We start from the raw sequence: 20,299 nt of genomic DNA on the forward strand, positions 1-20,299 counted from the left end.
AACCTTTTCTGGAGTAAGTTATTTTTCTGATTTTATATTTATTCAACTAACCCTCAATGTTTATATAAATAGAGTTTTGATTTTATAAAAGTTAAAACAGAGAAAAATGTATGATGTAAGAGAGAAAATTAATACAAACTCACCTGTATAAAATTGAAGGGGAAAAGTTAAAAGTTAATGGAATGTAGCTTCACTAAATATAGAAGAATTATTTTTTGTGGAAATGAAAGAGAATCAAGTTTTATATGCATGCAACTCTTGATCCCAGAATGACAGGCTACAGATTACCACTGGGTGCATGTCGCCCTAGTCTCTGAGCATCACTGAGCATGACCCTGGAGTACTCAGATACCACAGGTCAAGCATTCAACCAAACAATCCTACTGGTTGAGAATCACACAGTAGGACTTCAGGTTTCCTCTCAATAACTGAAAGTCAAAAGATATAATCTGTCTTCCAATTTCTTATTTCTACTTTTTTTATTCCACACATTATAAAAAGTATTGGTTTTAATCTAGCCTATGTAACAAAATATATGTGTCTAGCCAGTGATTATATAAACTAAGGAGTTTCATGTTATATATTGGTAGTTTAGTTTCCTAATCACCAATTCAATAAAATAAAGACATTAAAAAGTTGAAATAGGTACAATTTGGTACAATGAGAATCTTGAATATGAGCTAAATAAAACATTACAGTCTCTGTTTTCAATTTCTTCTGGCAGATTAGCAAGGGGGATTTAGATGACAATAAGGATGATAATCTCATCATAGAAATATAATTGAAGAAATATTTATCTATAATTTTATATTGCTATAAATAAAATATGCATTGATGTAAATTTAAAAGTTGAAATCGCTTCTATTGATGATGAGTTTAATTTTATTTTTTGTTTATGTTTAATTATAATACCAAGTTCTTTATAATAGAATTTTTTATTGATTAAATGTTCAAACACTAATCCCACCAACAGTGTGATCTTTCTTTCACCAGTATCCCAATTTCCCATCCACCACCCTAGCTTGCCTCCTTGCAGTTACAAACATATTTACTTTATAATGCTTTTTACAACACAAAGACAAATGGAATAATCAAAACTTAGATCAGCAGAGTCAATTTGAGATGATTGTTGTCTCTCCATGCTATTATTAAAATCAGTACTTAAGGCTTTACTGGATTGTAGTTGGTGCTTTTTGAATCTTCTATGTTACTGTTTAGGATGGCTGAAGTTGAAATATTACTAAGTAGCTTTCTCATCAGATTCCTTGAGATACCATTATGCTGACATTACTACAAAATCTTGAGGTGTTGAGTGGCAGAGTCCTTGGACTAGAATATGTAGATCTGGAACAAATTTTGGGCTTTGCAGTTTGATAAGGTTAAGTCATGGAGATGGGCTTTTTTTGTTGTAGAGTTTAGGATATAGTGCTGAGTTTCAGTTGTTACTACAGAATTGGGTCTCTGCCTTCATCCATTCTGAAAATGCCACAGAGGTATTAACCCAAACCAGATTACCTAGGAAGTATCAGTGACAATTATTTTCTTTAGGAGCTTGGTGATATGTTTCTTTTTTATGCATTCCAGATTAACCCTCTACCTCTTTTACAATTTGATTGTTATGTACATTTTTTAATCTATTTCCAAATAGATTAAAAAATATGCCCGCTTTTGATAGCTTTGCATAGCAAGAAACCTTGCCAGTTTTGTGTGATGATACCCAAGCTATTCATGGGAATACAGTGTTGTTAATCCATTTACTTTTTTGTCTTAAGCCTCTTACACTGATAACTAAAGGGTGATTATAAATACATTGTAAATAACAAAGTTAAGAATGAGTCAAGTTGTTCTTCTAGGGTGGGTGGTAAATCCTTTGGATTTTTTTATCACACTGAAAGTTTTTCATCACCCAAATATATGAGCTTAGGTAAAACTTTCTAATAAGTATCCACATATACAGATGATAAAAACTAAATCTTTTGAGAGGAATTATATAAATTTTTTTATAGTTCTATTAACATACACACAGAATAAAACACTGGGAAGGATTTGCCAGATAGCTAAATCTAGATGGCTTGCATCAATATTTGATTGGATACATTAGCTGGTCCAACTCTCAAATGATCAGAATAAACATGATTATATCTCAAAACATGAAATTAAGATATTGCTGCGTATTTGAGTTATGTGCAAAGGTTTCATTACCTACAAAATAATGAAATGTTCCTTTCTGACCGACAAAAAGACCATCATAGTCTCAGTTGATGTGATACATTAAAATTAGTTTTAGAATTCCAAGTTTGAATTAGGCTTGGTGTTCAATCTCAGTCTATGAATTATAGATTACAGATAGTAAATGACTATTGAAATTTTTGGTTCAAGAAAATCAAAGAAGAGTAAAATTAGAAATAATTTGAAATTTGAAGTCTGTCTTTTGAAAGTTGATGGATTACCAATTATATGCACATAATTACAATGTCTGGAGAGAAGTCAAACTTAAAATGAGTATGGAAACAAAAAAAAAAAAAAAACACTTGGAAGTCAGAAGCACACATTTGTGGAACCAAAAAGGGAAGGATTTCATTTATTTCATTTAAGTGTATACATCACTGAACATTTGACTTGTTCATTTTTATTTTATATTAAAATCTATGCTCCCTTCATAGTCAAAGTCTTATTAAGCACTTGACACTGGTTCAATCTTATTTGATTGGTCATATAATAATGACAACATTTATTAATTATTTAGTTTTGGTATGCGGCAATTGTCAGTAAATCAAAATGCTGTTTATTGTCTTAGATTAATACATCTGCTCATTATATAACAAAAAGATCTTTAACCTAACTGGTATGCCTTAGTACTAAATGATAGATTTAAAAATAACAACTTCTTTTGCGTTTTTAAAATCAGAAACGTACACAAAGATATATCTATAGGTGTGTCAGTGTATATATACCCAGAGCTGAGAGATTAACTTTAGGATTGAGGCTACTAGCATTTACATTTATACCTACCCAGCCTCAAACACACCCACACAGAGAAAGAAACTGTGCATATATAAAAAACTCCTGAACATTCCAATTTAAAGCAGTCCATGTTCATTGCTGCTAACTTTTGTTTAATTCTACATTTAGTGTAATTGTCAAGGACCATCACAAGTTTGATGTAGCTTAGGAAAATATTTAGCAATTGAGTGATTTGTAATGAACTGTGACGCAAGGTTTCTTAGTTAACTTAAGAGCAGCACTAGGTCTTCCATCAGGGAAAGATTGAAGCAAAAGATTTATGTTCAAATCACATGTTTTAAACATTCCTGCTAAGTGCTAGTTTGCTCTTTGGTGTTTAGCCTGAAATTTAAAGCACCGAGGATTAAAAGGATTACAACATAATCTTAAATAATCCTAAATGTCATTTACAGAGAGATAATAACTAAATAAAACCATGTTACAGGATGGTGTCATTTTCTAGAAGTATCAGCATCGAGGAGTGCTTTTCAGCCTAGTCTCTGTCAGTATTCAGGCATTTACAAAGCCTTTCGAAGGGAGGTTAAACGGAGACTACAAAATATTTTAATGTTTAGTGAATTTCCTAACTTGTTTCAAAGTTGAAGGAAATATTTCACTTAGGTCCCCACCATTTTTATTTAAATAGTAGGCTCTTTCAGTTCAATATTTTTGATTGTCTAGGAAAAGACAGTTCATAACATGAATATTAAATATATAGTAACATAATTTTTATTTCCAAGCCATAATGTATTTCCTTAATATTAAATAAAATCAAATGTATTCTATGCCATTAAATACATATCATAAATATTTCTTCTGTCATGACATTAATTTTCCCCAAATAATATAAAAAACAGAAACTATATATTCTATTGCTTTGTGCTTTATATGTTGGTTGTTTTTTTTTTTTTAATACCAAATAAAAGAACTGTACACTTTTTGACTTAGTGGTTAATTCTAAAGTCACAGTTGCATTCCTAGCATAAAAAATTCTCTTCTAGAATATACTTCAGAAAAACTCAGAGAGGGGCCAGAACGATAGCACAGCAGTAGGGAGTTTGCCTTGCATGTGGCTGACCAAGGACCAACCGCAGTTCAATCCCCGTATGGTCCCCTAAGTCAGAAGCGATTTCTGAGCACAGAGTCAGGAGTAATCCCTGGGCGTCACCTGCTGTGGCCCAAAAACAAAAACAAAAAGAAGCAAACAAAACAAAGTCAGAAAAATAGTACAGATGGGTAAGGTGACTGCCTTTACACGTGATGACCAGGTTCAATCTCCAGCATATCATATGGTCCCTTGTCACCACCAGTAATGATCCATGAGCACAATTAGGTGTGATCCCCGAATAAATATTCCTCCCCATCAAACAAAGCAAAACTTTAGATATTTGTATATTTTAAAGTTTCTGTACATCAATATCTGTACAGAGTACCGGTACTATTTTCTTTTGTTTTGGGGGGAATGGTGTTTGTGTCACACTCAACAGTGCTCAGCAGCTATTCCTGACTATGTGCTTGGGCGTGAGCCCTGACAAGTTTAGGGCACCACTCAGTGCTAGACATTGAGCCAGAGTTGGCCTTCTACAAGGCACGCACTTTACTCCCTTTTGTAAATAAGAGAATACAATTTCCTTTGTCATTTTTGGTACATTTTTTTCTTTTTCCTTTTTTAACATTTATTTATGTATTTATTTAGGGTTTTGGGCCACAACGGTGCTGCTCAAGGGTTACTCCTGGCTTTGTGCTCAGAAATCGCTCCTGTGAGGCTCTAGGGATCATGTGGGATGCCAGAGAATCCAGCCCATGTCTGTCACTGGTTGGCTACGTACAAGGCAAACACCCTACTGCTGCGCTATTGCTCAAGCCCCAACATTTTTTTTTCCTCGACCATTGACAAGGCCTTAGTTTGGGTTTCTTTAAAATAAAGTTGAAAAATTATTTACTCATACAATGCGATAGACTTCTTTATAGATTATATGTTTAGGATAAAATAATTCTGCTATTCATGATTTATGCTTGCTTGAAAAGCAGAAAAAATAAATGACAAGAAAATTATGCTCTTCTCTCTTTCTACGACCACCAATTTATGGCCTTAACAGAATTCATGGCCAAACTTTGTGGATTTAAGGCTCTTTTCCATTTAAAAAAATTATCTCAGGGGCGCAGCCCTGTCACTAAAAGTAAAGTAAATCTCAAAATAGATTTATCATTACTTTACTACTTTTCTGACTTTGTATGGAGTCTACTAGCTATAATATAATATTAAACATATTCATGTACTATTTTCCATGGCTATACTTTACATTTAAACATAATTTGATTGCTCCTACTGATCTGAATTTGTGCTCACTTAAAATGTTTAAGTACTACTTAAGTTTATTAATGTAGGTAAAATTTAATAAAAGCTTGGAAAATGACATTTTAAGCCAAAAGGAAAACTACTGATATTTTGCTTTTATCCATTTCCTTTTGCTAAAAGTAGTAGTTTAAAATAAATCTGAGCTTTTACCAATTTTCTGTTTCATTTTTTAATGCTTATAGTTGTACTAAACGCAAAAGGATAATTCTTCACATTCATATATGCATTAGATTTTAAGTAAAACTGGTTTCACTTTAGAGACTTACTCAGAATCTTAAAAGGCATGGCATTAAAATAAACCAGAGTAAGGACAGCACTAATATCTGATACCACTGTTGAAATTTTTTGTTTGTTTCTAGCATGTCCCCATTTTATCTACATAATCAATATTTATCTGTCATTCAGAATGTGTAGGAAGAATTTGGGGTACAGGTATATATGTACCAGTTTGGAATAAGTCTGTTATAATTTAAAAATATTATTTAAAGAAAATGCATCACATAGTTGGCAGAGTTGATCACAATACATTTGTTTATATATAAGTGAAAGAAAATTTATTTAAAAAATAGAAATAAAAAAGAAGAAAGAAGAAAAAAAAGTCCAAATACGGAAAGAAAAAGGAAAAAGTATAGTGGCAAGTACATTTGTGAATATTATTGAATCTCCAATAAATTCATTAATACAATGACAGAAGGTTTAGTAATTTCTTGTTGTTAACTGTTCAGTCTGTTAGATTGCGATGGTAGCATCAAAAAAAAAAAAGATTTTCAAAGCACTTACTACTGATACTATGACTTTTAGGAATGTGTACTCAGCTGCCAGGCCTCCTGGAAGAAGGAAGGTGGCACCAACATTCAAAAAAATCCTGGTGATATCAGCCTTAAATCAGCATACCTGAAGTTTGGTCAGATTGGTGTCCCTGAAGTACAGGGTCAATGATGAGGCAGGGCCATTGGTGGCACCAACATTCAAAAAAATCCTGGTGATATCAGCCTTAAATCAGCATACCTGAAGTTTGGTCAGATTTGTGTCCCTGAAGTACAGGCTCAATGATGAGGCAGGTCCATTAGGAAAATGGTGGTTCTGATGATGGAGGCAGCAGGCATGGCTGACTGGGGCTTGGCGCACCCTTTTATCCTGAGATGTCTGTTGTAATCTTATGTAGAATCTAGAGCAGAATCCTTCCTCCAATTTACTGAAGACTTAAGAAGTCACAGTTATTGCTGTACTTGCCTCCCAATTTAAGACATACTACAAAATTTGCTTTTATTATACATGCAATCAAGCATCATGGTTTATCTACTAACCACATCATCTCAGAGTATTTGGAGAAAACTTCCATATATGGCTTTCAAAAATATCTGATGGGGAAAGGTAGATGCTTGTGGTATGCAATTCAAGACTTTCCTTGCCCCTCCACCTTTCATTCTTGCCACTGCCTTGAGATGGGGCCAATATATTGAGATTTAGTTTATCATGTGAAAATGTTTTCATTCTCGGTATAAATAAGCATGTGCATTCAAATCTACTGAAATTATTTCAAATAACATATCCATTGGAATGGAAAATTTTATGTAATAACTAATAAATAAAAATTAATGAATGTTGTATAGCAATTAATTCTTTAAGAAAATAACTTTTTCCTGGAAGTCTTCACTTAGCTCTTGAGAGCAAGTTGCAAAAGGGTGTCTAGAAAGAGCATAACAATTCTACCCCCAATGAAAGAACAAAATTAACTCGTATATCCCCTACTGTTATATCAGGAAAATACATTTAATCTATTATTGAAGGGAAAGAGATGTAATTATTTCTTATGATTTGGGTTTTATTTCTGCCTGTGGGGTTAAACCAAAGAATTTTGATAAATGTAGTGATATAATTTTGTAATTGGGGTTTTGATTTAGGAATATTAATGTCAGGAGTATCTATGATTTACTGCACAGGAGAAAGCCTGAGGGACAGAAATAAAATTGATTGTAAGGATTTAAGGTTCAAACTAAAGAACAAGATGAAAGGAGAAGCTGCAACCGATTGATGGATGAATCTTATGCCTTTCAAATTAATGTGTTTTCTCATTCATATCATGGAACTTGAGAATCACTGAATTTTGGGGGGGTACTTTACAGAAAATTATAATTTTTCCTTGTTTCTTTATGTATTTTACCAAATCTAAAATTATGATGCTAATAATTTGAATTAAAATTTGGAAAATAAAAGCAAGTAAACGTTAACTAGTAATTTTATGAAGCTGAATGTTCTAAGTGTATGAACTCATTATATCATTCATAATTCCACTGTAAGGGCCATAATGGTATCTTGAATAATCTATTTCTTGTAGAATTATCATAAAGTTTGATGTAATTTAATGTGGTGAATATAACAATAATCATATTAATGCATTTTAGTTCTAGGCTAGCAATAGGAAACAACGTTGAAATTTTCAAAATATCATTAAATAATTAAAAAGAATCTTTAAACTTGGATTTTTATGCTTCTAGAATTTTTGTAAGGGAATCAATGTATGTAATGTAATAAGTTTAGCTCATGGATAAACTCATTTCCCATTGCATACTTGAATAGATGATTCTGTTTGCTCAATGAATCTTGCCCTTGGAATAGTCTGGATTTTAATGCAAAACCTGAATAAATGCAACATGTTACCTCTATTTATTATATTATAATATGAAGCTCCCCTTTTAATAAAGCATACACTGGCTCTTAATATTTGGTAAAAAAAATGTGATGGTCACTGCCATGCACAAGCTAGAACTAGATTAAAATCCTTCCACAGAACCAAAGTAAGGCTGGCAGCTTCGTGATATCAAATCCAGTTCTGGTCATACAAAAACTAGAAAAATTCAATAAACACAGAGAATGGTGATTCATGAGATCAGAGTATATTTATTAAGCACTGTGGTCCATTTATGATTTTCTTCTTTGAAGATACAGGAGTTATTAAGCTGCTGCATGTGATGTTAATGTTCAAACCAATGGTTTTATTTTATATATACAGAAATCCCTATTCCATGTTTTAAAAATGAGTATATTCATTTCATGCTTTTAAAAAACAGTCAATATAAAACTGGAATAATTTTTGTATGTTTTGGGACCCTGGTCATGCTTAGGTGTTACTTCTGATTCCATGCTTAGGAAAACTTGTGTACAGGCTCCGGGAACCATATATGTTGCTGAGGATCAAACCCAGGTTGACTGCATGCCGTATAATTATTGTCACCTGCTTCAATAAACATAATTTAATCTTAAATGGGTGCATAATATATGGCAACTGTAAATACTATCAGATTTTACAGTTTGTCCATAAAAAAAAACAAAGGGTAAATAAAATTGGGTATTTTGACTAGCATGAGATACTAGCAGAAAAATTGCTGATACCATTCAGTTTTTAGAATCTTAAAATAATGAGGCTAGATATGAAGGCAAGAAAAATATATATCATAGTTGATATGCTACAAGCCACTGTACAGGAGAAAATGCCCCAAGCAGTGGTGAGCAAAACTCTTCAACCTCATATGAATAAATGCTTAACACAATAATAAAAGAAGACATCAATAAAAATAACTGTGAATGGAAAGAGAACTAAGTTTAACATTGAAAAAAAAAGCACTGACAGTATTGGAGAAGTCACGTATAAAGATATGAGTTGAACATAATCAGTATAGTAGAAAAGAAATATTTAAAATATAAGATATAAAACTTTACAATAGAATTAAGGATCTTTAGTATTTGGAGAGAGGGAATTGCTCTTTTTTTTAATCATATAAAACAGGATATTGAGTGATAGCTTAAGTGGAACAACAAATGCGATGTTTGATGTTAGGGAGAGATCAGGAAGAAAATTGTTTGAACTATTTTCAAGTAACAGATAAGAATAAGGTGGCTTGACAAAAAAAAAAAAAAAAAAAAAGAAAGAAATTAACAGTTTAACTGAAGACTTTTCAAGAGAACTATTCAATTCTTGGACAAGATCTTACCAATTTGCCTAACAGTCATTTTCAACAAATGGAGAAATTTTAACAATATGATTTCTTTGATAATATGTGAAAATAGACAAATTTATAGTGACAAAAATTAACAGGTCATAGCAATATTTCCTAAAGGAAAAAATTAAAACTATCAAAATAATAGGAAAAGCATTATTAAAAGGATTCTTTCCCAGAAAAGACACCCGAGTCTCCTTTAAATTTTTTTAGCTTTAATTTAAGTGATTCTTTATTTTCCAGGGTCTCTATGGCTATGAGCTAATATATAATAAGTTTATTATGTTTCTGAACTATGAAAGATAGAGATTTGTGAAAAAGAAGAATATGAGCACATTCTTGTGATGTGCAGGATGTATCCACGAAAGTGGCAGGAAATCGTATGAAACAATTTTAATTTGACAGCTACACTGGAACATTAACAACCGCAGATGTCTTTTGTCCATCATAAAGGAAAACATTTGTTTTAAGCCACAGGCATTTTTACCACAATATCAAAATGAAATTCCCAAGCAATCCAATGTTTAAAGTGTAAGAAAATAAATATTAGGAGGGAGCAAATATTAGAAAACAACTAGCCTCCTCAAATTGTAACTATTTTTTAATGTCTTGGCTTTGTTAGAATAAAATCTGTCCTTTTACTAAAGTCAGTATTGTTTTATTAACAGGAAATCTTTTAAAGAGTTATTGCAGATAATACTGCATTATTCATAAAAGCATTGCTGCCATCTGGTGGCATCTTGATGCTTAGCACAAGTTTCATTAGATTTGGCTTGGTGATCTGGGTGATATTCAAAGGATTTATTTCTTTAAAGGATTAAGTATGAACTTGGATTCCTGACTTCAGACATATTCCATGCAATGGTAGTTTTTTTTATTTTCTTTTTTTCTGAAGATAAAGGAATTAAAAATAATGTCAATACTTGTATGTATTCTGTTTGATCATAAAAGTTTATATTTCTGTAATTTATCTATAAATGTATTTATGGCCTTGAATGACAGGTACATTTTCTTGACTTTATTTTTTCTTAATAAATATATATATATTAAAATACTAAGTATAGCATTGTATATGTGGCTTTGAGTGCTAGAGTGCATATATTCTAATTTCTTGGATTGTATTTGAACATCATATAATCCTTTTAACACTAAAGGAAATAGTACCTGAGCACTAAAGGATTTTGAATTTCCCCTCCCCAAATATATTGAGAAAATTTATTGAATGTAGATTTATATTGTTCTTCTGAAATAATAGTACATTTGAAATTTGATGTTTCTTCATTTGAAACCAAGCATATACATTTAAGTTACAATGTACTAAGATTGTTTGGGAAATAAAACTTGCATTGTCAAAAGAATGAAATAGTGGAGAGGTTAATAATATTGGAAATTTCACCTCCCTCATTTGATTGTTATATTAAAGCTATATGATTATTTAGTAGTGGCTTAAAGACTTACAAAAGTCATCTTCTTTGTGTATTTACAAACTAAATTATAAATATTATTTAGCTTGCACTATACTATCTATAACAAATTAAATGTTGGGTGAGACTACAGGATTAAAGTACTTGCTTCGCATAAAGTTGACTCAGTCACACCATATAAGTTTCTCCAAGTATTGCTAGGAGTGATGGCTGAGTACAGAGCAGGAGTAAATCCTGAACACCACTAGATGTTGCCTCAAAAGGCAAATAAAATTAAACTAAAAAGAAGATATAAAGGGAGAATTTGTTAAATGTAACTGAAGGACTTTTGATGTCCTAACATCTCAGTGAATTAGCATGTTCTTCATCAGAAAAAAATAAGTTTATCTTTGATATTGAACGACTGAAGAATAGCTCAGTAGAAAGAAAAAAATGAATTCGTTATTTGAGTATTTATGTCTTGAAAATTATAGTAGAAAAAGATTTAGATTTATTTTATTGAAAAATTAAAATATATTCCTCAATTACTAGGGATGCATTTAGTAGTTTAGTAGTTCCAATTTCTTTTTTTTTGTTTGGCGGGGGGTGGGGGTGGGTCACACCCAGCAGCACATAGGGGTTACTCCTGGCTTTATGCTCAGAAAGCGCTCCTGGCAGGCTCAGGGGACCATCTGGGATACCCGAATTCGAACCACTATCCTTCTGCATGCAAGGCAAACACCTTACCTCCATGCTATCTCTCCGGCCCAATAGTTTCCATTTCTAATAAATATTTACCTGTATCATTAAACCAGCTTATTTAGTAAAAGTTAGAATACAAAAACAGGGAGATTATACACAAGTAAGAAACATTCTTTGTGTGCAATTGATTAGGGTTTGATCCTAGTTATATTCCATAGTCAACACTCCATATTGTCCCTGTATCATCAGAAATGATTCCTGAGCATGGAATCAAAACCATCCTGATAGCAGCCAGGCTTTCACACCAACCTTCCCAAATATTTTCACAACAGAAAGTGCTATTGCACTAAATTTTGAGAATATTAATTTTAAATGAATATCTTCTTTTGCGTGAAAGGTCTATTTAAAAATTTTTTTGAGTTTTATTTTGAAATTGTTAATCTTATTACCAGTGGATGCATACTGATATTACCCTTGTTACTAGTTTTATATACTAATAAAAGTGTTTCCTTCTTTAAGTCATATGAAGCTTATGGAAAAACATTGCTCAACTCCTTTGAAAAAATAATTCAGTTGTCACCCTACATATATTTTTAGGAAGATGTTGTGGAAAAATAAAATATTACCCCCAAAGTAGCTTTATTAATTATTTTATTCTCATCACTTGTATGTATGTATGTATGCATGTATGTATGTATGTATGTATCTATCTATCTATCAATCTATCTATCTATCTATCTATCTATCTTTCTAATTTTAAGTAAATTCTCAGTAAACTGACTTCAACATAATTTTATGATGATTGTGAACGATTCTATAATGTAGTAGCTATAGCCAGTATTCCCTAAATTATACTCATAAGTAGCTAATATTTCTTTCAACAAATTTTGATTTTTTAATAGCTTTTACACATACTGAACACAAAATTCACATTTAATTAGAGAACTATTCCTACACTTTAATAAATAATGCCATGTTCATTAAATCATTTAATATGTAGTTACTGAATGGTATATTTTATAGTTGGGCATTTGATAGTGCATTGTTAAATTTTGTCTGTCAATTGTATCTCAGTGGGAAAAAATTGTTCAGTTTTTACAAAGGAAAGTAGTTTTTGAATTCTTTTTTATTTGTTTGTTTATTGGCCATACCTGGAGTACTCAATATTTACTCCTTGCTCTGCACTCAGTAATTACCTCTGGAAGGGGTTCTAGAGTCCATATATGGTGCCAGAACCAAAAGTTGTTTGGCCCCTACAAGGCAAGTACCCTACTTGCTGGACCATCACTCATCTTCCTTGAATATTCTTTTAAGCAAACCAGAGTCAGTTTCCTTCTACGTAGGCAGGCTTCCCATCATCAAGCAAAATTTAGAATTGTAGGAATGGTATTACAGAGTGGTCAGAATGCTTATCACAGTTTTCTACTCAAGTATAAAGAGAATAAATATCTGTCCATCAGCTTCTTACTTCTTTGGTTTATGTTTGCATCAGAGATAAGAGAAAGTCATTAACTTTGAATTTCAGGTTGCTCATATACCAAGACGTATATATGTTTTCCACCAGTCATTGCAGCACCAGCAGAGATCTTAGTGAATTTCTGAGTTTCTGAATCATTTTTCCTACTTCCATCATGCAAGAACAACCAGACATTCTCATTATAATTAGTGACAGTCATCCTCATGAGTATAATATCTATTTTATTCACCTGCTGTTCTACATCCTGCGTATCCATAGTTACCAAGCAGTTATCATAATGTTAAGTTCAATGATACCATTATTAATCATTGTCAAAATAAAACTTCTTTCCTATACTAAAAGCAATCATTTTCATAACTTTTAGTTTTCAGATTTTAATTCATAAGCTCCATATACCTAAATGCTTCAAATGGGTTACTAGAGGAGGAGTAATACACCATCTAGCTTTTGGTCCCCAGATACATGAGATATGATACAGCCATTTGAGACACATGTGTTAAACACTGATTATCAGAAAATATAATACTGCATATTGGAATATATTACTCCAACTAAATAGCATCTTGTTCCTAAGCTTCGAACATGACACTTTAAAAAGTCATTCTATCATTCTATAGGCATATATATAGCTTGTGCCATTTTTTAAGAAACGGGGATCCCAGAAGCATATGCTTAGTACTGCACCTCCTTACTACCTTGCTATGAGGCAATGTTATAAATGGACCTTATTTAACAAACGGTAATTTTAAAATTTTTGGAGTAATGGAGTAGGCAAAGTATCCAATGCTGAAAAGGAAAACCCATAGTCAGATAATATTTCCGACTCTGTGAGAATGAATCACTGTTCCACAAAGAAAATTAAGTCAAACCAATTCATCAATAGATGATCGGTGGTCAAAGGTCTCAGACAGAGTCAGTTTACAGGCAGATACCAGGTTGATTCCATAAGAGGCCATGCTGCCACACTTAGCTGCTGCAAGTCAGTTATCAAATACTATAGGTAGAAATTATTGCTTCCTTAGTGAGAGGCAGATATTGTGTTGTTTTGTCCATAGACTTCACAATTACCAGCATGATTTTTTATGTTCATAGGCCTATTTTTCAAGAGTCATTGACTAAGAGACTGATGACCTTCAATTTGTTAATGGCCTACATTTTAGCAAACATTAATATTAAGGTGAGGAATAGTTAGTGATCACAAACTTCCTGCTCCCTTGAGTTCATTGATATTTACTAGAAATCTTTGTCTCTAGGACTATCTGAACTATTTGAATTTTCTCAACTATCGGACTTTCTGACTCTGGCTACAAGAAAAACAAGTTTGCAGTTTTTTTTTAAAAGTAGACTGTATCTGGGCCCGGAGAGATAGCACAGCGGCGTTTGCCTTGCAAGCAGCCGATCCAGGACCAAAGGTGGTTGGTTCGAATCTCGGTGTCCCATATGGTCCCCCGTGCTTGCCAGGAGGTATTTCTGAGCAGACAGCCAGGAGTAACCCCTGAGCACCACAGGGTGTGGCCCAAAAACCAAAAAAAAAAAAAAAAAAAAAAAACAAAAAACTAGACTGTATCTTTTTATAAGACTACCTCATTCTCTGCTAAATAAATGAATGGATTATTTGTTGCTTGTAATATTCCACATAGGGAGATTTTTCCTTATTATTGTAATAGACTCACCCCAAGGTGAGACCATAGAGTATTTGCAGTCCATTGAGTTTTTCTCACTATAAAATTAAGTTGAACCATCTCTGAAATTATCTTTAGTCTCTCCTTTGTCAGCAGCTAACTTGCAGTATCATCCATAAAGCCATAGACACCAGCTCAAGAAGATGTCCCAGGGGCTCAATAAATAGCAAAGAGGTAGGATGTTTTTTTTGCTCACAGCCTATTCAGGACAGAAGGTGGTTCAAATCTTGCCATCCCATATGATCCCTTGTGCCTTCCAGGAGCGACTTCTGCCACTTGGTGTGACCCAAAAACCAAAAAAAAAAAAAAAAAATTGCTGCAGTATATAAGGAAATCGTACATAAGAATTTTTTTTTTTTTGGTTTTTTTTTTTTGGGCCACACCTGGTGGTGCTCAGGAGTTACTCCTGGCTGTCTGCTCAGAAATAGTTCCTGGCAGGCACGGGGGACCATATGGGACACCGGAATTCGAACCAACCACCTTAGGTCATGGATCGGCTGCTTGCAAGGCAAACACCACTGTGCTATCTCTCCGGGTCCGGTACATGAGAATTTGATAGGAGTATATAAACATTTGACTTTTCTGAATATGCTTGGAAAAATTCTAAATGTAACACTCCTGTCTACATTGCCCAATAGTATGAATCTATAAATTTGACAATGCCCAGCTTATTAGACAATAAAGTGGCACAACGATTTGATGTTTTATGATCAGGTGCTCATTTTGTAATTTGACATAAAATTAGTTCATGAATAACTTTTCTGTTGGTAAGAGTTTTTGTTTTAATGTGGTTGTCTTGTTTGTTCTTAGCTTGAGGAAAGAAATCTTCCTCCAGAACTCTATCAGCCTTTGTTTTGAGGCTTTTAACTAACTACAAACTTCACAATAAACTCTTCTCCAATTTCTACTTAGTTTTTTGTTTGTTTCTTTGTTTGCTTGTTTATGTGAGTAGGCCACATCTGATGATGCTCAGGGCATACTCAGGAATTACTCTTAGAGTTCTCTAGGGATTGTATGTGTTGCTGGGTATCCAATCCAGGTTGTCCTTCTACAAGGCGAGTGCTTTGCTTTCTCCAGCTCCTCCTTTTCTGACTCATGATAGATAAAATGTTTTCTATCATAGTCTTCATTTGCTGCAGGCACTGATAGATGATAGACAACTCCAGTGGGTTTTCCTACTGTCATCATGTACACTATCACTTGTTCATGGAGGTCTAAAATTTGTGGTTCTTTGAGGATATAAAAATATTTAAATGTTAACTGGTTCTTGATTGTGATTCAAAATTAAATAAGTGTAGTTTTGAAGTAACTGAATTGGGGGGGTAATTTGTTACAGGGCAGGAACTGACTGATACCAATAATATTAAAATATAACATTTTTTAATTGGTTTTTGGGTCACACCCGGCAGCGCTCAGGGGTTACTCCTGGCTCCACACTCAGACATTACTCCTGGCAGGCTCAGGGGACCATATGGGATACCGGGATTCGAACCGATGACTTTCTGCATGAAAGCCAAACGCCTTACCTCCATGCTATATCTCTCCGGCCCCTCAAATATGACATTCTAAAGTAAATTCATTCAACATAAAAGATAGTTTAAAAGAGTTTACAGTCACGAGTCATGGTGTTGCTAGTTAAATCCAAGACAAACTACCAGGAGTGAAGAATTTTCAGGTAAATGCAGAAAAAAGTAAGGTCATATATCCTTTTTTTTGTTTGTTTTGTTTGTTTGCTTAAAGTTAATTTTCAGGAACTATTCCAGGTTACACACTACCATACCAAGAGTTTTGCAATCACTTTGGGCTTTCACCCAATTCTTTTTGCAACACTACATGGAAACAATATATTTTGGCTTGAGAAAAATTACAAATAAAAAGTGACATGACAGCAAAGTGTCATAGAACAGTATGTTTGAATGTTCATGATAGTATCTTTCTGTTTCTAAAAAATCAAAGAATAGTCTATGCCCATTTTGTATAGTCTAACCAATAGGACCTACAGTTGATGCAGTTCATCATTAGAACCCCAATTATCCAGGATCTAATTAAGCTGAAACACATAGAAGCATAATGAACTACAATTGAAAAAATCTAAATTGTGTTTAAAAGTTTTGACACATCAAGATATTTTTGAGAAAAGAGACATGATTATGATATTGGAGAGAAAAATGGTAAATTACCTTAAAGTTATACTAATAACATATTTATGAAAAAATGTGTTTTTATTAGTTCCTAAAAGTTGAAAATGACCTTTCACATTTAAGTCAGTTAAGAAAGACAATATGATGACCAGACAGGTGGCACAGCAGTAGGGCTTTTGCCTTGCAAGCAACTGATGTAGGACTGACCACCGTTCAATCCTCTGGCATCACATATAGTCCCCCAAGCCAAAAGGGCTTGGGCTATGAGCTATGAGCTATGAGCACATAGGTGGGAGTAACTCCTGAGTATCATCAAGGTTAGCCCCCCAAAAATATTTTTTAAAAAAGAAAGACAATATGCCTATATTTTTATGGATACTAAAATTAAATATTTCAGATAGTGTTTTTTAATTTAGAAAACTGTTCATACATCAATTGTTCTATTATCCCTTTTATTTTTTTGGCCACACCAATGGACAGCACTCAGGGGTTAATCTTGGCACTCAGAAACTGCTCCTAGTAGGCTCAGAAATCGACACGGGTCTGCCCCTGGTTGACCATGTGCAAGGTAATTAATTGCCTTACCACATGTTATCTCTCTGGCCCTACTCTATTATTCTTTATGAGATATTTCCCAAGACATTCTGGGTCAGAAAATTTCTATTTGTTTATATAAATGTGATTTCTAGAATTGTATCTATCAATATAATTTTAGTTTCTTTTTTATTTCCAATATTTAAATATAATTCATTACAATGATTAATTTTTACTTAAGTAGTTCTTGCCTAGTTGAAATAAAATATGAACAGGATGTGTTTATATTACTTGTATAATAAAACCATTTCATCTCAGGTTGGAATTTTATTTGAATCTCTTGCATAAATTTTTCTACATTTTACTTTCAGAAACTTTTCATTTTAATTTTTAATTCTGTGTAAGGTTAACTTCAATAACAGAAGTTTATGAAAATAGGAGATAAAATTATTCAGTTACATAAAAGTCTATATTTTAAATGATTTTTCATAGTTATTTTAGAAATTATGTTTAGTTATTACTTTTCCACAGTAGTGGGAACTCAAAAATTTTGAAGTCATGTTTCAAAATGTATAATTTATGTCTAAATAACACTCAACTATTTCTCATTTATTTCCATTATATTCCTTGTTTCACAGTTTATTTTAAATCAATTTCCATGCCATATAAAATGCTCTTTTCATAACATTTATTTTATTCTCTATCTTCTAAAGTCAAAATTATTTTCCTGTATAACACAAATCATATAATTATAAAAATTTAATAATTGGAGAAAATAGCTAAGATACTCAAGTGCAAGTTTTTTTTTTTTTTTGGATTTTTGTTTTGTTTATGGGTCACACCAGGTGACGCTCAGGTGTTACTCCTGGCTATGCACTCAGAAATCGATCCTGGCTTGGGGTACCACATGGGATGCTGGGGTTCAAACCAAGGTCCTTCCTAATTAGCCACATGCAAGGCAAATGTCCTACAGCTGGGCTATAGCTCTGGCTCAAGTGCAAGATCTTAAGAAGTAAATAATACTTGGTTTATATTGAGTCCTTACTTGCTATTGGTGAATTTTTTTTTTTTTTTTTGGAACCCAAAAGAGAGCAAAGGAAGGCAATCTGTAGTTGCAAATAATTAGATTGCTTTCACAAAACACATGAATTAAAATTTTTATATCTTTTCATTTACAAATTTTTATTTCAAATAGTCACTTTGTCCACTTAGTATATAAACTGTTAAATTTTCTTATTAAAGGTTAAATATTCTAAGGGAAAAATTAATTCTTACTTTGATGTGTCCAATTTGACTCAGAAGCAGAACGATATTAGAGGGATCATTTTGTAAATTATTTTGAATATGTTTTTCTTTTTATAAACAAAATTATTATAATCATGTTTTCTCATAAACTTTGCTCAGTAGTTATTCACATTTTTAAAAAATAGCAGATATGTATTAAGTTAATGGAGAAAATATTGGCATGATATGCAAAAATAACAAATATCAGTATTTTGATTTTTGTGATATAGTTCAACCTGCATTGTACCCCCTACTAAAATAGTTGATATACATTTTGGGTTCTTTGGGGGGGGGGGTAGGGCAACCTGACTGTGTTCAGAGCTTATTCCTGGCTTTGTTCACAGGAAACACTGCTGAGGATCATATGAGATGCTGGGGATAGAACCTGGGTCAGTCATGTGCTAGGCAATCACCTTACCTACTGAAATACCTTTTTGTCTCCTCATTCCATTTTTTTAAATAGCCAATATATGTACCACTAATTCACCAAATAAGTGACATTCTTGTCTTATATATTTACATGCTATATTTAATGACATATTTAACGACACAAATTACACAAGTAATGTGCTGGTTTTGTTGGACTGTCAGCAAGGGAAACTTTGTTGAATGTTTTTATTCATGAAAAAAATATAAATTTATTTCTGGAATCTACAAATATTTAGTATAAAATAGTTTTATCAGGTTTTATAATTACATTCTCTTGAAGTTATAATAAATAGATTGCATTAGGTTTGATGTGCACAGATTTGTGGCTGTTAACATCAATTGTTCAGTAGCAAAAAGAACACTGTTTGCTTAGGGAAAGAAATAATCTCTATCTTCAGAATGAAGCATAAACATAATTTTTAATGCTTCAAATTTGTTACAACAAGTAAAAACTACTTTAATTTAGCGAAAGTACCAGCTAATGTCAGTGAAAAATGATTGTAATTCAACTCTGTGTGTTACTATCATGGCAAAGTAATTTTACAGCAGAGTTATTTTTTTCTATTTTTTCCTTTAAAGACATCAGTTTTAATTCCTATTTCTTTAATGTAGAACATATTGGTATAAAACTAACAAACAAAAAGGCCCTCAAACAACAGTCCCTGTAAACTAAGTTGCAATTAGCTGCCACTCCTGGGAAATATTCTAGGATATGTTTCTGGCAGTTGAAAAATTTTCACCTTCTAAGGCAGGAAAATTCTGTCAAACAATTAAACTGATCGGAATTCCCAAGAATGTTTTAAAAAAATGAGTTTTGTGTTAGAAAAGAATGGAAATGGTTGTATAAATGACTATGAATTGTAATAAAAATATTTTGGGTAAAATGAAAAATTATTTCTTCTTTTAATAAATCTACTTTTTACAGCAGATGTAAAGCATGTCAGGTAGTAGCAGTTAGTATGGACTTATAAAAAGGCAAATTATGCATCATAAATATAAAAATATGATTTGTTAAATGGTCTGTAAAATATTAATGTTAATTTGAAATAATGTTAAGAGGCTAAGAACAAATATTTATATATAAAGTAAAGTAGAATATATTGGCATGTAAGTATTAAATTAGGATTAACCCTGATAGATTGAAATAAAAGTGAATAAAATTGTATTATTGCATAAAATAAAATGCAAATATAGGGACAATTATTTAAAAATGTATGCTGCCTCTAATGTAGTCTCTGTGGCGCGTTTATCTCTTCCTTAGAACCTGGGGATGTCAGGAAAATGAGG

General features: G+C 32.5%; 1 protein-coding gene across 1 annotated transcript in view; it reads left to right on the forward strand.

The window, feature by feature from the left end:
* The window catches only part of ARHGAP15 (Rho GTPase activating protein 15), a 723,932-nt gene that overhangs the window by 122,099 nt on the left and 581,534 nt on the right, over positions 1–20,299 (forward strand). The gene's annotated exons all lie outside the window — the stretch shown is intronic.

This window comes from Suncus etruscus, chromosome 5, assembly GCF_024139225.1.
Source record: "Suncus etruscus isolate mSunEtr1 chromosome 5, mSunEtr1.pri.cur, whole genome shotgun sequence".
In the NCBI taxonomy this organism is placed as follows: Eukaryota; Metazoa; Chordata; class Mammalia; order Eulipotyphla; family Soricidae; genus Suncus; species Suncus etruscus.